The sequence below is a fragment of the Megalopta genalis genome, chromosome 6 (genome assembly GCF_051020955.1).
Source record: "Megalopta genalis isolate 19385.01 chromosome 6, iyMegGena1_principal, whole genome shotgun sequence".
Lineage (NCBI taxonomy): Eukaryota > Metazoa > Arthropoda > Insecta > Hymenoptera > Halictidae > Megalopta > Megalopta genalis.
The window spans coordinates 20,100,418-20,117,752 of record NC_135018.1 but is presented as its reverse complement, the minus strand read 5'-3'; the positions used below and the strand labels follow the sequence as shown (position 1 = coordinate 20,117,752).

The following is a 17,335-nucleotide window of genomic DNA, read 5'->3' as shown; positions in this document are numbered from 1 at the left end:
TTCGGGAAATAGAGTAACTAAACGATTAGTATTACTGAAAATAGTACATCAATTTTTGCGATATATTACGGGTATCAATAAATAATCCTCTACATTCGGATCCATTGAACATTCGTTTCTGCAGAAATTAAAAACTAGTACAGCTCAATCACTACAATACGACCCGTTCTCCGATATTGACCGCCATTTTTAACTGCGATACTGTATTCAGGTCAATACGACCCTGTGAGAAACATTAAAAATTGTATTCTTCGCATGATACTTCACACAACTTTCATATAAATGTTTTCATCTGTTCGAACTCCATTATAATTTCATCAATTTTACAATTATTTGTTACTTCAAACGAAGCTCTATTAAAATTCTAGCACAGTTAGTCAACGATATCACGAAAACGATATAAATATAGCAACTTTTCTTTTCCTTTTATAACACATTAAAAAAAAATAAAAGCTATTATTCCTTTGACTATATATTATCCTCGCGTACCACGAATATGTTTTATATATTTTTATTCTTGCGTCCCCTTTGATGGAATTATAACGTCAAGCCCGCACAAAATTCAATGGCTCAATGCTTTTACGGATCGATATCGTTACAAACACAAGAAATATTACCATACGATAAAAAACGATAAAGGAATAATTGTAAAAATTCATGAATTTCCCAGATCATTGAAACAAATGCTTCCACCTCTGCATCGCTGCAACTTTAAAATCATCATTTATTCGTCGTAACAATAATGCAAACGTTTTAATGAATGGAAAAAATGCATAGCACAAAATCGTCCGAAAAATTGCAATAATAGAAAGAGTTAATAATAAAATCTTGTAACAAACATTTAATTTGAATTTTAGGTGCCGTCATTGTAAAAGGCCGAAATTTTTATTTCAGATTTTTGCTAAATATTTTAAATAATTTATATAAGTTACATATTTCTGAATGATTCGTATAAATATTCACGTAAGTATCCTTTCTATCCAATGTTATTAATTTATCATAATCTCCAGATGTACATAAGCGACTGTGGATCTTTATACAAATTCCCATTTTCGTATGTAAAAAGTTTTGCTCATTATAATAATAAAACAAAAGTGCGATTATACCTTGTTAATTTATAAGCTTCGTTGCCATTTAAAAATCTCCGTGCAAAATGCACGGAGGTCCGCATTTTTTATCTTGCAATCAAAGCTGCATTAGTCATACGAATAAAATCTGAAGTTCTAAAGGAGGATGTGCATCTACAGCTTGTTAAAAATGACCTCTTAAACAATTCAAAGTGAGACCGAAATATGCAAATGCAGCGTTTCCCGTCGCGTTATCAAATATTCCGAAGAGATTTTATCAAGATTGCGCATACTTCCAATAAAACGCGTAAAATCGTATTCCTCCGTTCGTTACGTTCAATTGATGTTCACCATGTAATAGCACGCAATCCAACGACGTGCAATCTAGAATGATAATCTTGCAGTCCTTCATAGGTGACACGTGGTTACGGTTAGGGGGCAAACTGCTGCATACGAATATCGAGAGTCGTTGATCAGATTTCCGTTCACTTAGACCACTGATCCTTTTATTCTGTCTTCGCCAAGATTAATGAACCATTCGATTTCACATTATAGACCCTATATCTTCGCTGCGAAATTACAGTGACGTCGGTTCATCGTGAAAAATGCAACGTCCAACGTTTCCGGCCGTATTCTAGAAAACTGTACTGTAAGTATACAGCAAAATGTAGATTTAAGGAAGACCACCTAAATATCTTTTCGAGTTGCAATGCAGAACATGTTCTTCACATGGTCAATGATTTCAAAAGGCAAAACAAAAGCAAAACGAATTTAGTTCAATTTTTTAAATATGTAGTTGTACGTAAAATAAATATGAGCGCCAGATGAAATAAATATGAGAAAAATCGTTAAAAAAATGTTACTCTCCCTGACCAGTGTCATGAAACTAATTATTTATAACAGATCACAACATCTCGAAGAGATGTTCAGGTGATTTTATTTATCGTAGTGTCATTATTACTGAGGTATTTTAGTCATTGCGTAATTTCTAAAACAGTTATATCCATTTGGCATTTTGAAATAGCTTGACACTGAAAATTCTAATGCAAATCTGTTGCGTATTGTAATGTGCGTTGCATAATATAAAATAATGAACGCTCATCCATTGTCTTTAGCCGGGCTCCGCGTTTCCCGGCACTTATACGAGCCGATATTGCTGTTCAATTTAAAGTTAATTTCACGAATAACACTGCAGGTAATTGCGCCTTGCGACAGGTCAATCATCGCTCTTATAACCGCGCGAATGTTCAATTTAAAATTCGAATAATTACTGACGGAACTCATCAAGCCTCTAACGTTAATGAAGTTTCCATAGTGCCTTGAATTACTGATTTATGATAACGTACTCGTGCTTGGCGTGGAAAATATTAAATGGTCATGAATGAAGTATCATTGCAACAACATTAATGACAGAACAAGAAGCTTCCGAGTTTATGAGACAACAGAAAGGATGACTTCCCGTTAGTTCCATATTACTCCAACACACAGCTCGGATTACGACTAATAGTAAAAACAGAAAACGCCGGTCTGTTATAGTTAGGTTAGAGACGCGAAGTAGCTTAAGCTTCGAAATAAAGAGCAAGTTTCGTTCGTAAACATTAGAGACATGCGGTATGAAATCTATCACTGTAAACTCAAATGGCACTTTCAAGGATGTGTGTACGGTCAAATTATTTCCATAATGAGATTATTTATCAATGTTTTAATTCTGTTAGGATAAAGTATAGATTGTAATTCTTATAAATAGTATTAGAATAAAATAAAAGTCTGTAAGTATGTTTTGTGTCTATATAAAAGAAAAATCAGATTAAGTGTATCAAAATTAATTTTCTAAAATTACAACATAGGCAAGCATTCTGTTTACGCGAATTTTATGCATATGAACCAACGAGCTTACCAGAATTCGAGAAATTCACAATCACATTATCAGAATTCACATTTACGTTTCATAGAAACTACATATTAACATATTAATGATTGCTAGACTGCGGATCATTATACAAATATAGATTTGTATGGTCTCGTTTAGAGGAACAGTAATTGAATAGAAATTTATTTACTCTATCAAGGTTTCATTCAAAATTACAACAAATAAAAGGCCCACGAAACTCTTTTCAATTCTACGTACTACATATTTCGTAGATTATCGATTATCTGTGCCAAATACATGGGAGATAGGAAGCTCTTTTTGCTAGTACACGAACGGAAAAGCTGCACCACGATCGGATGAGGACACCTCGGATGCTTTTCCTCGTTAGAAGAAAGGATGCGAGTTGTATACAAAGGCTTTGTGGTTAGACTTACATTGGTCTAAGCGAGTACGATTCTGCTCGAAGCAAAATGCGCCGATGAGGAATCCAGCCTCGGACGAACCAGCCCGCTATTGTTGCTGTGATGGGATCTATCTTTAATGAAAATGAACAATACATTCCTTTCAGACGCCAACTCTTGAACACTCTACTGCACCAGCCAAAAATATGAGGTCACTCTCTGTGCTACAAGATGTTCTTTTTCCTACTGAAACGAGAAGGACAAAATGCTTGGAACGCTATATTTTTCAAATCCCCAACCCATTTCTCGGCTGTGTTTCTTCCTGTGATTGCATAGTTTGCAAACAATTCCCATAGAGTGTCCCGTCATGTGAACTATTTTTATGCGAGTCTCTATACTCGAACAAATTTTTGATACATATTTATCAGTGAAAAATAAAAGAAAAGAAAAAGAACTTTGTTTCATATTTTTCATCGATTTTTCTATGTAGAAGCTATTGCACAGTACTTCACACATTTGTGTATGCTATAAATACATAAAACTGACAATCTGATCATGGAATGAAAAACAATATCCGATTCAATTCAATCCTTAATTAATTTTAATAATTCGACAATTATAATGAGATTTTCATGACAAAATAAAAACATTCTGCATTAATAATAAAAAACAAGAGATTTTCATAAGCCGCCGCAATGCTTAATGCTTTCTTTTATAATATGCTGAAAAGGTTCTGCCTCAAGGTACGGTTATCGATTAGTTGTCAAAAGCAAATCGCGTAGACAAGCATCACTAATCAAATAGCAGCGGTCCCCTAATGAAACGGGATCCAAAACATAAAGTAAATAAGATACAGAAATTTTGCGCTACGCCAAACAGAAAGTGCAATGACTCCTCACTATTATCAAGTTTGCTTTTAGTTTTAGTCAAGAAACCATCTTCCATGACGACATTCCTCTAAACAGTGACTTATAAATATCTTCATTTCAGAACTACATTCATTTATTTTTAATAGACTAAAAGTGTTTTCACGTATCCACTGCATCTTTTAAGATATTCATAATAATTAATCAAAGTGCTTGGAAAGAACATCATCAAACGTATACCAATTGTCCAATTACCAAAACTGTCTGTTCCCTAAGAATTCGCGCGCGCGCGCGTTTCGTGATTACGCTCACAAGGAAGAGTTTTTAGGTGTCCACCTCCGATTGCTTTGTTTTTTGGATATATTATAAAGGAACAAAAAAATTTGCAATACGTATATTTTTATATCGACCGGTTTTCATATTTAGAGGCAGAAACCATCCCTCGACCTTGATAAGATGGAATACGAAAAATCGCTTAAAGTTAGGTGAATGATCATTATCAAATTTGTTATAAAATTAATTTGTGGCATAACTGAGTGGATGAATACTGCTCTTGTAGTAAATCACCCTTAGCGCGGGTTAAACTATCCCTAATCGTTTCAATGCACATTTAAAAGACTTGAAATCTGCAAGGAGTTCATATAATCTTCAAAAAATCTTAAATTTCATTCTAACAAATTACTGTGCAATAAGAAATTAGTGGATTTATGATCTCCCACTCTTATTGAAGGGTGACCCACCCCTGATTGTGGTGAACTACATTTGCCTTAATATGGCCTAACAATCGTCATCATTTCGAAGTCAAGAAATAATCTTTACTTGAATTTGATCGACCCTTATTAAAACAGATGTAGTTCATCACAATCAGGAGTGGTTTACCCTTCAGTAAGGGTGGAAAGTCATAAATCTACTAATTTGTTATCGTGCAATAAATTGTTGAAATGAAATCTAAGATGCCTTAAAGGTTATATGAACTCTTTGCAGGTGCGAAGTTTTTTTAAATGTGTATTGATTCGGGGTAGTTTACCCCGTGCTAAGGGCGACTAACAACAAGAACAGTATTCATGCACTCAGATATGCTACAAATTAAGTTTATAACAAGTTTGATAATCTTTTAACTAACTTTAAGCGACTTTTGGTATTCCATCTTATCAACTTCGAGGGTTTCACCCCATAAATATGGAAACAGGCTGATATATAATAGAAAAGATACGTATTCCTTATTTTTGGTCATCTATAACATATGAAAAAACCACAGCAATCGTAGACGGACACCTAAAAATTCTTCCTTGTCAGTCATAAACGTCCGTGTACTGAAAATAAAGATTCGCTCGCACACTGGTGATAAACGAAAAATTGGACAGCCCGTACGAACGTGTTAGTGAGCCAACAAATGATACGGTGTCCGCTGTACAATTTCGGCAAAAAGCGAAATGTAAAACGAGCAACAAGCAAAGAATTATGTCGACGTAATAAACGAGCAGCGCGCTCGGCGATTGGAGGAGCGAGCGTCTAACCGAATGAAAAAGACCCTTGGAACTCGTAGAAATGGGTTTTCGCCACCGAGATCGTAGCCCTTAAGCTCGGTCTGCACCCGTGAAAGAGTGCGCACAAACCAGTGCGCGCACTGCGCACACTAAGCGACGACGCGCGCCGAAAATGCCACTTGAGACCCTCGAAAACGGTCGATTTTTACGACCGTCCGCGCACCGAAGATCCGCGAATATTCGTCAAGGCGCGCACGCGAATCCTCGGCCGCACAACCACGGATTGCTGCGAGCGAACCACATCTACAATGTGTGCCAAATAAAGTGCCGCAAGAGGTTTGCTTAAACCGTAGTAAAAAAAAAAAAGAGTACATTTTTTAAAAATTAATCATAGAAAACTGAGATACAAACGAAAGAAATAGAAATCATGTCGAATTTTTGTATTTCATCGAAAATTTAGCTTTTGTATTGTATAACTATTTGTTAATTATGTAAATATTATGTACGTAATAGGTACAAATAAGTAAAGGATAACATAAAAGAAACCTTTCGCTTCATTTATTATGCCATTTAATCATCGTCCTTAGCGATGTTGATGTGAAAAATGTTTGCGAAACTTGAAATGATATTCGAAAAAAGTTTTATGTTAATTTAAAATGTTTTGATAAATGTATAACCTATATAGGTTAAATCAAATAGAGTTTACAATCTGTTTGATTGACAAAAGCCGATATCTTTGTTAGAATTAAACAGCTTGTAACACCTTATTCTGTGCACCCAGTACACGATGTGTTCCAGCAGCTCTGACCGTCTTACGATTTTAGTTTGAGCTCTTGAGATTTTCGTTCTGCTAATATTTGCAGTTGAAATTTCATATCCTTAAATTTATGATCACCGAACGAGAATGATATTAAAATCGAGAGAAACAACGAAAATGTAACAATGCCGTTCCACGATATTTACTGTTTACTGCTTGTCAAGGTCCAAAGTATTCAGCATATGTAGTTTGAAACATGTTTCGTAATGAAAGCGCGGGATGGATAGACAAATATCTTAGATACAGTGAGCTTTACGATAAGTGTGCTCCAGTAGTTTCTTATTCAGCATTCGCCATTTTATCGAGTTCCCACACAAGAAAGGAACGTGGTTCAAGCTGTTCAAGCTGTGAAAATATTTCGTCTGTTTCTTCGCTTGAAGCCCAAGATGAATTATCATAAGTGGTAATGATATAAATCGTTTGTTTTTAGAATAACATTGTTAATACAAATTACGTTATAACATTAAACAACTTTTCGTGACTGAATTTAATTTAGCATGTAACATAAGTGATTTCTTTTGATAATCATAAAAACGTTTTTTATATATGACTTTAATTGGGTAAAATACGAAATAATATCTTGTTCCTGGCTGTAGTTAAATAAAATTCTGCTTTCAACGAACTATTTAATCCTATCTATTTGATTAAAACGGACTCAAGTGAAAAATTTTAATTAACTGTCCCTAATGAAGCTTGAAATGGTATAATAGACGTAGGCAAAGCTCCAGAACACGCGCGAGAATTAAAAATAAATGGGAAGCAATAAACAGAAGCGCAAGAAAGGATCGCTGTTTATTTTATTTTGCATTCTTATTTCGCAATTGTTTTGTTAAGTAATTATAATATCGCAAGAGTTAATTACTTGAAGCCTGATCCTACGTAAATATGTCAAGATTTTGTAAATATTTTATCAGAATAATGGATACGCGCATCAGAAGGATAATGAAATTGTTATTTGCACGTGAATTAAAAATAGAACGGCGTTCAAATTAAATGATACGAGGATAAAGCATAGCAAATAGAAAGAACCGTGGTCATTCATGCGTTTCTTTTTATCTATGTCAACTCACACGACCGGCATGGCGCGGCGTATTCAGCAGCCAGAACAAGGGCCTCAGAATTCACGCCACTTGAAAATCTTGAGGAGATCGCTCCACTGTTTGCACCGAGTGCAAGGGAAGTTACGAACAGCTTTCGCGTTTTTGGTTACTTTAATTATATGTCCCGTGCTATGACAGATTCTTTTTTCACGCATCGTACTTGTTATTTCCTCGTAGAAAGAAAAGTCGCATTATTTTAATAATGTTTAAACGCAATTGATTGTCGTAATTGTCCAGAATTCACTGTTTCCTAAGTTAAATAAATTCACAAGAAAGTATCTTTTTCACTGTCTCAGATAAACGGAACGTATTAACTATGAAATGCACAGCAATGCGGCAATCCTACACCATTGCTAGCACCGCCGTGATTCCTTCCTTCTTTTACAGAATTTCACATCTCCAAGATTTTTCTCTCTTTACTGCCACCTATCCGCAAGTTCTTTTTCATCTACTTCTCGGCAGAGTTATTATCATATTACACGCAAGTATGCATTCACAAGAAACTATGCAATTTACAGTTCATAGGTGTCACTAAATGAGATTAACTGAAAAATGAAGCAAGATAAATATTAAAATATCGGCTCAATTAAATAGTAACCCATGCGTTCGCGATAACAAACACAATCCTGAAGATTTATCTGACCCAGTCTTTGATTTCGCAAAAGTAAAAAGATGATCGTAACAAGATGATCATTGCAACAATAAACAATGAAATTTAGATTTGGATCGAATAAACTGCTTTGACCATGAAATATACAGCATACCAACCCTAGAAAGACACCTTATACTATACCAATCTTGAAATTCTATAATCCTCCTCAAGAGAAATAATGTACTCCAAACTTTGGAACACTGAATTTTGTATTTTTATCGCGAACACCAAAATGTCTCTTTCATTTTTAAATGTGTGAGAAATATTTCAAACATTGTTTGATTAATTTCAGAAGGAAACTGTCGTACATACGATCGTTTTTTTAGCATATCTTTTCAGGTTGTCAGCATATTTACGCTGGCATCTCGATGACCTAAACAAGTCTTCATAAAATGATTACGATTTAACCTTTAGCGGTCGGAGCCATTTCAACTCGAAATTCGAAATACTTTTTCCAACCTATAGCATTTCCATTTTATAGAACCCAGTGCATCTTATACATATGAAATTGAATTTTCTGACGCATGCAATAACTACACATTTTACAGTTTTTCTAATACAAACAAATTTGATGATGTTAGAATTACTTCGAAACATGATAATAACAATTTTCAATGGCGCCTTATAGTTGCCACTCGAGTTCAAAGGGTTAAAACATATCTGAAACATTTCTCCCATCATCGTAAAGTGAACATTTCGGTGTTTGATCTTAGATGGAACACCTAAATCATATTTTTCATACCAACAAAAATCAACATCTAATAATTTCCACAACTCAACCAAAGAAAACGGCGAAGACCAACGGTAAGCGTTAAGCACAGAAGGTTAGCGTTCCAGGGTCAACGTTATGTAACCGATGGACTCGAGAGAAACAGACCTCAGTCTTTCTAAGGTTAAATGCAGCGAGCACCGGTCTGTCGGATCGAACGACTTTGATCAGAATCGGGTACATGTAACGAGCTGCTAAGTACCAAATGATCTTATCAGACATCCGCGGATACGCACGGTCATGCTATTGGGGATACGTACGGGCAGAGAACGGCGTCTCGAGCACGCGTTGGATCCTCGTGTTGCGGAACACCGGTTCAAGTGGCAGCAGGAGTTTCGAGAAACGGTGTTGCGAGCGTCGATCAAACGCTGGGCGGATCGAAGATGATCAGGGCGGACAACGACGGCTCGTCGCGATTCGCAGTGCGACGAAGATATGCTTCGGCACACCTCCAACCCTTGCTGTGCCTATTCGTGTGTGTGTTCTTCTCCGCAACAAGTTTAGTCCCCCTTGAATCGAACTCGTCGTGGAGAGAATCGGTGCCGAAAACCGGATGAAGACGATGACCGTTCAACAATCACGGGGACGTCGAGTTCTTACGCTGGCAACCGGAACGACGAGACCTCGAACGGCTTCCACTTACGCGTTGTTAGCGTGGAACTATGCGATTAGCCTAGTGTCTTCGGCGTTCGATCACGTGGCTCGTTTTCGGTAGCGTGGGAATCTGCTGTCCGAACGTGAGTCGAAAAGTCCGATCTCGTAGCTGATGATTATATGCGCTGCCGATTCCGCGTTAACGAACGGTGCGATGATAGCGGGTTCGGCTAGATCGGTCAATGGAAGTCGAGGTACGTGACATTGGCGAGATTGTTGCGGTATAAAACGTGCGCGTAAGCGTTCGCGAAACGATCGGACACGATCGCACCGATGGCTCTTTTATTCTCCCCTTTTTCGAGCGGCTCGCTCGTCGACGGAGTTGGGTTACACGCTCTCCGGAACACGTCGGAGGGGATTCTTTGCCGAGCCTATGCGCTCTTTAAAACTATCCATCCGGTATTTGCTCCGGCGATCAATTCGCCCCTCTTTTTCGGACTCGAGGGAACCGAGCGTGGAGGATCTCGGCCGCTTAATTAGAAATTCTGTGAAACACCGCGCGGCATTGTTTCGAGAGAAGACTCTCGAGAAGTCGATCGCACATTGCACAACGTGACGTAATTCTCGATTCGTCGAGTAAAACGCACTGATCCTAGCCGAACGTGCCCGCGAACAAACGGCCGCGGCGTATGGCTTGTTCACGCACGGCTGACACGTGCGTGCCTCGTTATTACTTCACTGTTGCAGAGAGATTGGTAGCCGAACCCGAGTTATTTCTCGTACCTGATCCGGAGACCTTCGTTCGCGTTTCATCGAATTTGTCAGATTCACTGCTCCATCACGGATTGTCCCGTCGTTTATTCGCTGCTTGTCACTCGCACACAACCTTCTAAGATCGCCAGCCGTGATTGATCACGCGCCTCGATGCCACTGGACCATAGAATCGTCCCATTATCGGGCGCTAGTCGCCCGTCAACACGCTGAATGCCGCGGCAGCCTCGCGAGAACCCGCAGTATCGCTCTGATCGGACACGTTCGCAGCTCCAGGAATGCTCGGTAGTTCGAAAGAAGCACACGATGATCCTCCGATCGCCGATGTCCAGCCAGATAATCGATTGTTAATCGACTTGTTACGACCTGGACGTCGCTGTTGCCATGTCCCTGGAACGATGTTGTGCTCGACAGTCCGCACGGGGCTCGTGTTCGACGTGATCCGCGCGCTGGGTTTCTCTCAAATCGTGGTGTTAGCTGAGAATCGAGGTTAGCGGGCTGCTGGCAGCGTCATCGGCTGTCTCGCGGCTCGGCAGGCATCCACGTTCACGCAGCGAATCGAAGACGTACCACGGCCGTCTTCACCAGCACCGTTGGCGAGCGTCCGCTGTCATCGAGTCAACGTCCACGGGAAGAAAGCGTGTTCGAGGACCGTGTCACATGATTCGCCGGCGGATCTTCCTCGGCTCGCATCGGTGGGCGGTCATGTCCCAGCGATGGAGAGAAAGACCAGATGAATGAGATCGGAAGAGAGAGAGAGAGAGAGAGAGAGAGAGTGCGAGAGGCAGAGAGAGAGAGAGAGAGAGAGAAAGAGTGAGATGCAGAAAGTGAGAGAGAGAGAGGAAAAGAGAGGTCGCGAAGGAACACCGCTTCGATCTCCTTCCGGCACGCACGGATTGCGCTCGCGAATATCGGGCTCGGCAGCGATGTTGCCGCGGATCCGGGGTCTAAGAGAAAGGCAGAAATGGAGAAACGAAAAAAGAAAAAGAGAATCGTACGGCGGTTTCTCCTGCTTCGTTTCCCGGGGAGCGGCTATGGCGGCGGCCTGGCTCTTACTGCTGCTTTCCTCGGGACGGGGGCATCCAAAAGGGGCTGGCCGCTCCGGCGGGCCGAAGGGGGAACGATTATCTCGCAGCATCCCCATCGCGCAGGACCAGCCCGTGCGACACGACGGCTACGTGGAATCGAGACAGCTACAGGCCGACAAAGCACACGAGAGAGGGCGCTGGTAGGACAGAGACGTCCGCAGAATGCTGGCGAGGGTGAAAGAGAACGGGTCGCCGCGCCGTCGGAGCAGAGGAGAGAGAGAAAAGGATTGGAAAGTAGGATCGGGAAAACTCGGCAAGCTGGAAGGAGACGAAGAATCGCGGCGAAGGAAGAGGACTTCGGAATTCACGGGCTGAAGGAAGAGACGGCGAGCTGCGGGGTTGGTGGCCCGACGGAATAAACCCATGCGCCCGACGGAGAGCAACGACCGAGGGACAAAGATCAAACTAGACTGCGAAAAGTGGGAAGAAAAACGCCGGGGATAATGCTGGACCAAAAGAGACGGCTGAATGAGATGCTGGAAATAGATGCGAATTAGGGGACCGGAGCCACGAGAGGGATGAAGAGCGCGAAAGGGGACGGATGGAGATAGCCGAATATATCGGAGTTATCGGGGGCGATACGATGTCCGCTTCGCGGCGGCCAAGATTGGCCGGCCCCGGCAAGGAGCGACGTATGCAATTTATACGAATGACGGATAATACGGGATGCTGCGGTACACGACCGACAGATAAATATTGCAAGATTCAATATAAAAATAGAGGCATACGCGAAGAGCCGGATATCCCCGGTGACGCTAGAATGTGGAATGAGCAAGCGAGAAAGACGGCGAGAACGCCCACCCCTGCCGACGTTTCCTGACACCGTTACGAATAGCAAGCAAGGACTCCGCCGGCTTCGAAGATTCTAGAGGGAAAAACAAAACGAGCACCGCATTCTGGACCGACCGATCCGCGCTGCGGAGTTTCCTTAACGCTTTGAGCGCCGCGTCGGTCGTGCGAGCCACTCATTTGCCGAATCGATGAGCATCGATTCGAGCATCCTGCTCAAAGTTTGGATCCAAAGGCGTGCGAACAAAACTGGGACGCTGAACGACAGGCGCGGCAGGGAGAAGCGAGAAAATAAGTAAACACTCGTATAATACATCGATCGCGCAGGTTTTGTGTCATTTCGTCGCTAAAGCATATAGAAAAATCATGAAGAATATAACACGGTTATATAAAGTTTTAACAAATATTATACGCTGGCTGTGTGCACTCAGTAATGGGAGCGATTGTTTTGCGTAATGCAAGATATTGCATTCTGTAAAAGTTGTTTCCCTGATGACAGAGAAGCGTAAACGGGGTATCAAAATTGATGGGCCATGTGGTACAATTGAATATTTAGATTTTATCTGGAATTTTGCAATATAACGAAACGTGAGTGATAGAGACGCATAGTGGTCAGACATAATCAAAATACGAAATTCTTTTCTAAAAGTCATATTCTACATCGTCGACGTATCGTAGACAATATAATCAACTTATCAATTATAAAATTGAACATAGTAACAGACGTTGTAGCAATTTTAAAATCGTCATTTATTACATCCACATTTTAGGACAGCGAAGAACTTGTTATATTTCGAAAATGTCGTAAATATAAAGTCTGACGAGTTCTTCACGAAACAAAAGTCATATTTTCTAATTATGTCGTACTCTAAAAATGAGCAATATGTTATTGAGTATCGACGTACATGTATATTTTTGTCAGTGTACGTGAAATGAAAATACTCATTAACATTAACATATAAAAATATATGATATGCAGCATTCGAATTACTCGTTGCTATCAATTACGTAATGTGAATCAACATTTGAACAATCGAACATTTATAATCATAATTTTAACGGGACGATTGCACGACGCAAAGTTTACATGAATAATGGAGGAATTGATGAACCATTTGTCCTATCCACGGGTCAATGCTACGAGGTCAATACTAATCGTCCTCATCATTACGTTGGGTGCGGTTCAATTAATCTTGTCGTGGAAAAAACTTATTTTCTGACTGCGCCGGTTACATCCATTAGGAAAAATACCTAAACGGGCGGCGTGAGTGTCGCATGAATTCTTCGGCCAGACTCATTTAAATCCAGCCGCCATATGTGTTCAACACCTTAATGACCAAGAACAAACCCCATTTGTGGGAGAAATAGTAATCGAGGATGAGAAACGGATTTACCGATATCATTGAAGAAAAGCAATAACCGAAAATTAAATTGAAGAATAACTCAAGCAAGTTATTAATAGAAAATTCTTTTCGATGAATGTGTTCTGATAATATGAGACTTCTTCAACCTTTTCCGGTACGATGCCTTTATTTGTCAACGCTTACGTAGAGAGCAGAAATAACGAAAGCATGTTGAATAAAATTGTCTCCTAAGAGATTCAGTTTTCGAAAATATTAAGTATGAAAATCCATTGCATACGTAAACTAAGATACGATCATTATTCTATTCTGTTCTGTATGATTTGTACGATTTTTAACTCCATAAGATAATGTTAAAATTGTTTTTCATACATAACATTACATTTTCCTGGGTACTTCCTATTATCAATTAATATATAGTTTTGAGTTTTGAAGAAAATTCTTAAAAATTGTATTTTTACAAAAAAAGATCAATTGACAAATACAACCAAAAGAAGGTGTATAAAGTTTCAGCTACGTTAGTGTATTAATTCGTGACATATTGAGTGTGTCATTCTGAGAAACTATATATTTCTGTAAAAATCTATTTAACAAAATCATTGGGAATCTTTTATTTGATTAAACTTAATGCATGATTTGTTTAAAATATTGTTGAGAAATCTATGTTTCTCTGTTTACCAAAATACGTGAAACCATTTAAATAACTACAGTGACTCGCATTAATATTCGGACACGATATTATTAGAAAAATTATTGCTCCTTTTCATTGTTTATGATAGTATTATTGAATCAATTGTTTTCTCATATATTAAAGCACTTCTTATAGTAAGTAGAAACATAAATTTTGTTTATTTATTGCTCATGTTCTTTTGTATAATAAGCGATAAACAAGATTGTGACAACATTTAACTGTTCACTGTGAAGGGGAACGAATGACAAGGACGATCAATAGACAGAGATGGGTATATGAGCAGAAAGAGGAGATTCGTGTGTAGGTAAAGAAGGGTATCCGTTCCGTCATATTGACTCGTTCCTCAAACTCTGCTCTGCCAGACAATACTCAATCCAATCACACGCTGAAATTAGATTTTCTATGATCCACTTTTATTAAATTCCATCAGAATTTAATCCTTTAAATCTGTCGCGAAATATGATCACAAGTTAGCTTCATTATGTTTGTAACAAAATTGTGAAGCAACGACTCTGTTTTATGATAACACTGTCGCTATTGGTAGTTTCAATTAATATTTACCGAAAAATTTGCTTAATCATATGCTACATTTACTTTTACATTCATTGAATTGTACATACATTGGAAACCCACGAAGCTATTATATTGCTGCATGCCTTATTTAATTTAATAATTTAACTTGATAACTCCTTGGAGTTGAATATAAAATATACAAAGTTTCATTACATTCTATTAAAATATTCATTGTTGTAGAGCTTTAGTATCATGAATCTATAAATTCAGTTAATTATATCAGTTAATATTAATGTAGTATTATATTATTGTATTAATTATACCAATTAATTATACCAGTTATAAATTGCAGTTAACTATACCAATCGACGATTGATACTATTTTCATCATTCAATATCAACTATAGAAGGTTATGCGAGATAAAATTAATAATTACTGTGAAAATGTTTCCTTGTAATTCATTTTGTGATCTTTCAGGGGAGTGAAAATATTGAAGTACACACTTGTAATACTAGTACGTAGCTGGTATGCTATATATATGTTTCTTCATTTTTTTTTGCTTACTCTCACTGTAATTTCGAGTTTAGACAATCTTTGCACAAGAAGATTTTCGCAATTGAAACGACATTGAAACTATATATTAAAGGCAATTTCGATATTTGAATAAGTAGGGTCATTAAAATGTTGATCGTAGTAACTAGACTGCGGAACTTTATGCATTTATGGTGAATGGGAATGTTCGAAAAATTAATGGATTGCAAAGTTTAATAAAATTTCACCGAGTTTCATGTTCCTTTTAACTTATTTAAATTGCTCACGAAAGACATTCAATTTTCTTCGATTCCGATTCCATTTTGCCTCTCTAGAAATATGCATTTGCATAAATAAACATAATTTAAAAAACTACATGCAATTCCCGAGTTTCAACGACAATAGAGCTTCGAATACAATGCTACATGCAATTATGAAATATGCCGCAACCAGCGAGATTTCAAAAACATGTTGTTTCGGGTTCGTCAAAGCTGCTTTGTTAGTATCGACTTACAAAAACAAACGACACGAACGTGTACAATTCAATCAACGAATATGCAGAAATTATTTTGACAAGGTACATTTAAACGATTTTCGTTCAATGTACCCGACCCGCAATACGTACTTTATAAATGAAAGCATAACAATCGAACTGATTGTTTTACTTCATGCAAGACTTCATTATTGAATCGTGTAAAACCATCATCGGTGAAGAACGTTTTAAAAATATTTGAAACGCTTGATTCTCGAGCAAGGACGATGCTTTTTTCGGGCTCACGATACAATGATTGTGAAGTAGATTGATACGTAGGATACGCGAATTGCAAGGCATGAAAAACAATGTACGCAACCCTGTCAAACGTCAAGCATCCAGCACCGAAATTTGTTGCCGATCTATCCAACTTTGACAACGAATAACGCGAAAAAAAACCGGTGATAACCGTACATCACAGGAGTACGTCATAAATCGAGCAGCTAGACATCACTAGAGTACCTATCTCAATTCAACCGTTGCTTTCGAAAGTCCTTGCGAAAAGCCACACCGTCGTCGATGTTCGAAAAACTTATCGATATATCGTTCCACTTAAGAAATTTTTAATCCGCGGAGAAATTTGGTATGCTTTCTTAAGAACGGTATATGTATAGGTTAAATGGTAGGTTGACATATTTTTCTGATTATTCGAAGCAAATAATTTATTCACGATGATATAATCTTTATGCAAAACAACAATCTTTTGATTTTGTTGCCAGAGATGTAGCAAGATGTTCTTTCCTTTTTTTAGTGATAATAAAATCTGTATTGTTTTAATCTACATATGTGCCATTAAAGTAAATTTATCTTACTTTGCCCATTGTAGATAAAATATCAGGTTGCACCATTACATAAATAATTATTTAGATTTGCGCTTTTCGTAGTCCACAGCTATTGAAAGAAATAGTGTATCGTTTGAATGATGATATTAAGAAAAAAGTGTTACTTTTCACCGTATTATTGACCAACAAGCAAAGATACTGAAAATCAAGTTGGCAGCCGAATTTCTTATCAAAATGCACACAATTTCATCGTTCAGATTACCTTCTGGCTCTAATAGTTTCTGAGATATTTAATCAAACATGGTCCTCTCGTTCTAAACTTGACGACTGTTTTCATCCCTTCAGTAAAAAACAATGCCCATCGAAAGAATATGTCTGCTATTTTTATAATATTATTTTATAATAAAGTTGCAGGCACAAAATTAATAAACATTTTAAGTAGTTAATAAATTTCATTGTTTAAATTTGATTGCAACAACAATTTTTGTTGTTACAAATATTGTAACAATAAACTGTAGATACACTATATCATCAAACATGAGATATAATAAACAGCCACAAATGAATTCACGAGGTACGATTTACGTGACCACACACACAATACGGAACTGGAAACTTTCCTTTAATGATCCCATTATAACGAAGGCCTGTCT

At 38.1% G+C, this 17,335-nt stretch overlaps 1 protein-coding gene across 7 annotated transcripts in view; it reads right to left on the bottom strand.

Moving 5' to 3' along the window:
- Positions 1–11,449, bottom strand: part of LOC143259765 (cyclic nucleotide-gated channel alpha-3) — a 224,729-nt gene extending 213,280 nt beyond the window's left edge. For all 7 annotated transcript variants that reach the window (XM_076523274.1, XM_076523280.1, XM_076523278.1 and 4 more), the window contains exon 1: positions 9,290–11,449. The gene's annotated coding sequence lies outside the window, so the exon portion shown is untranslated. The remainder of the gene's footprint in view (positions 1–9,289) is intronic.
- Positions 11,450–17,335: the final 5,886 nt, after the last annotated feature.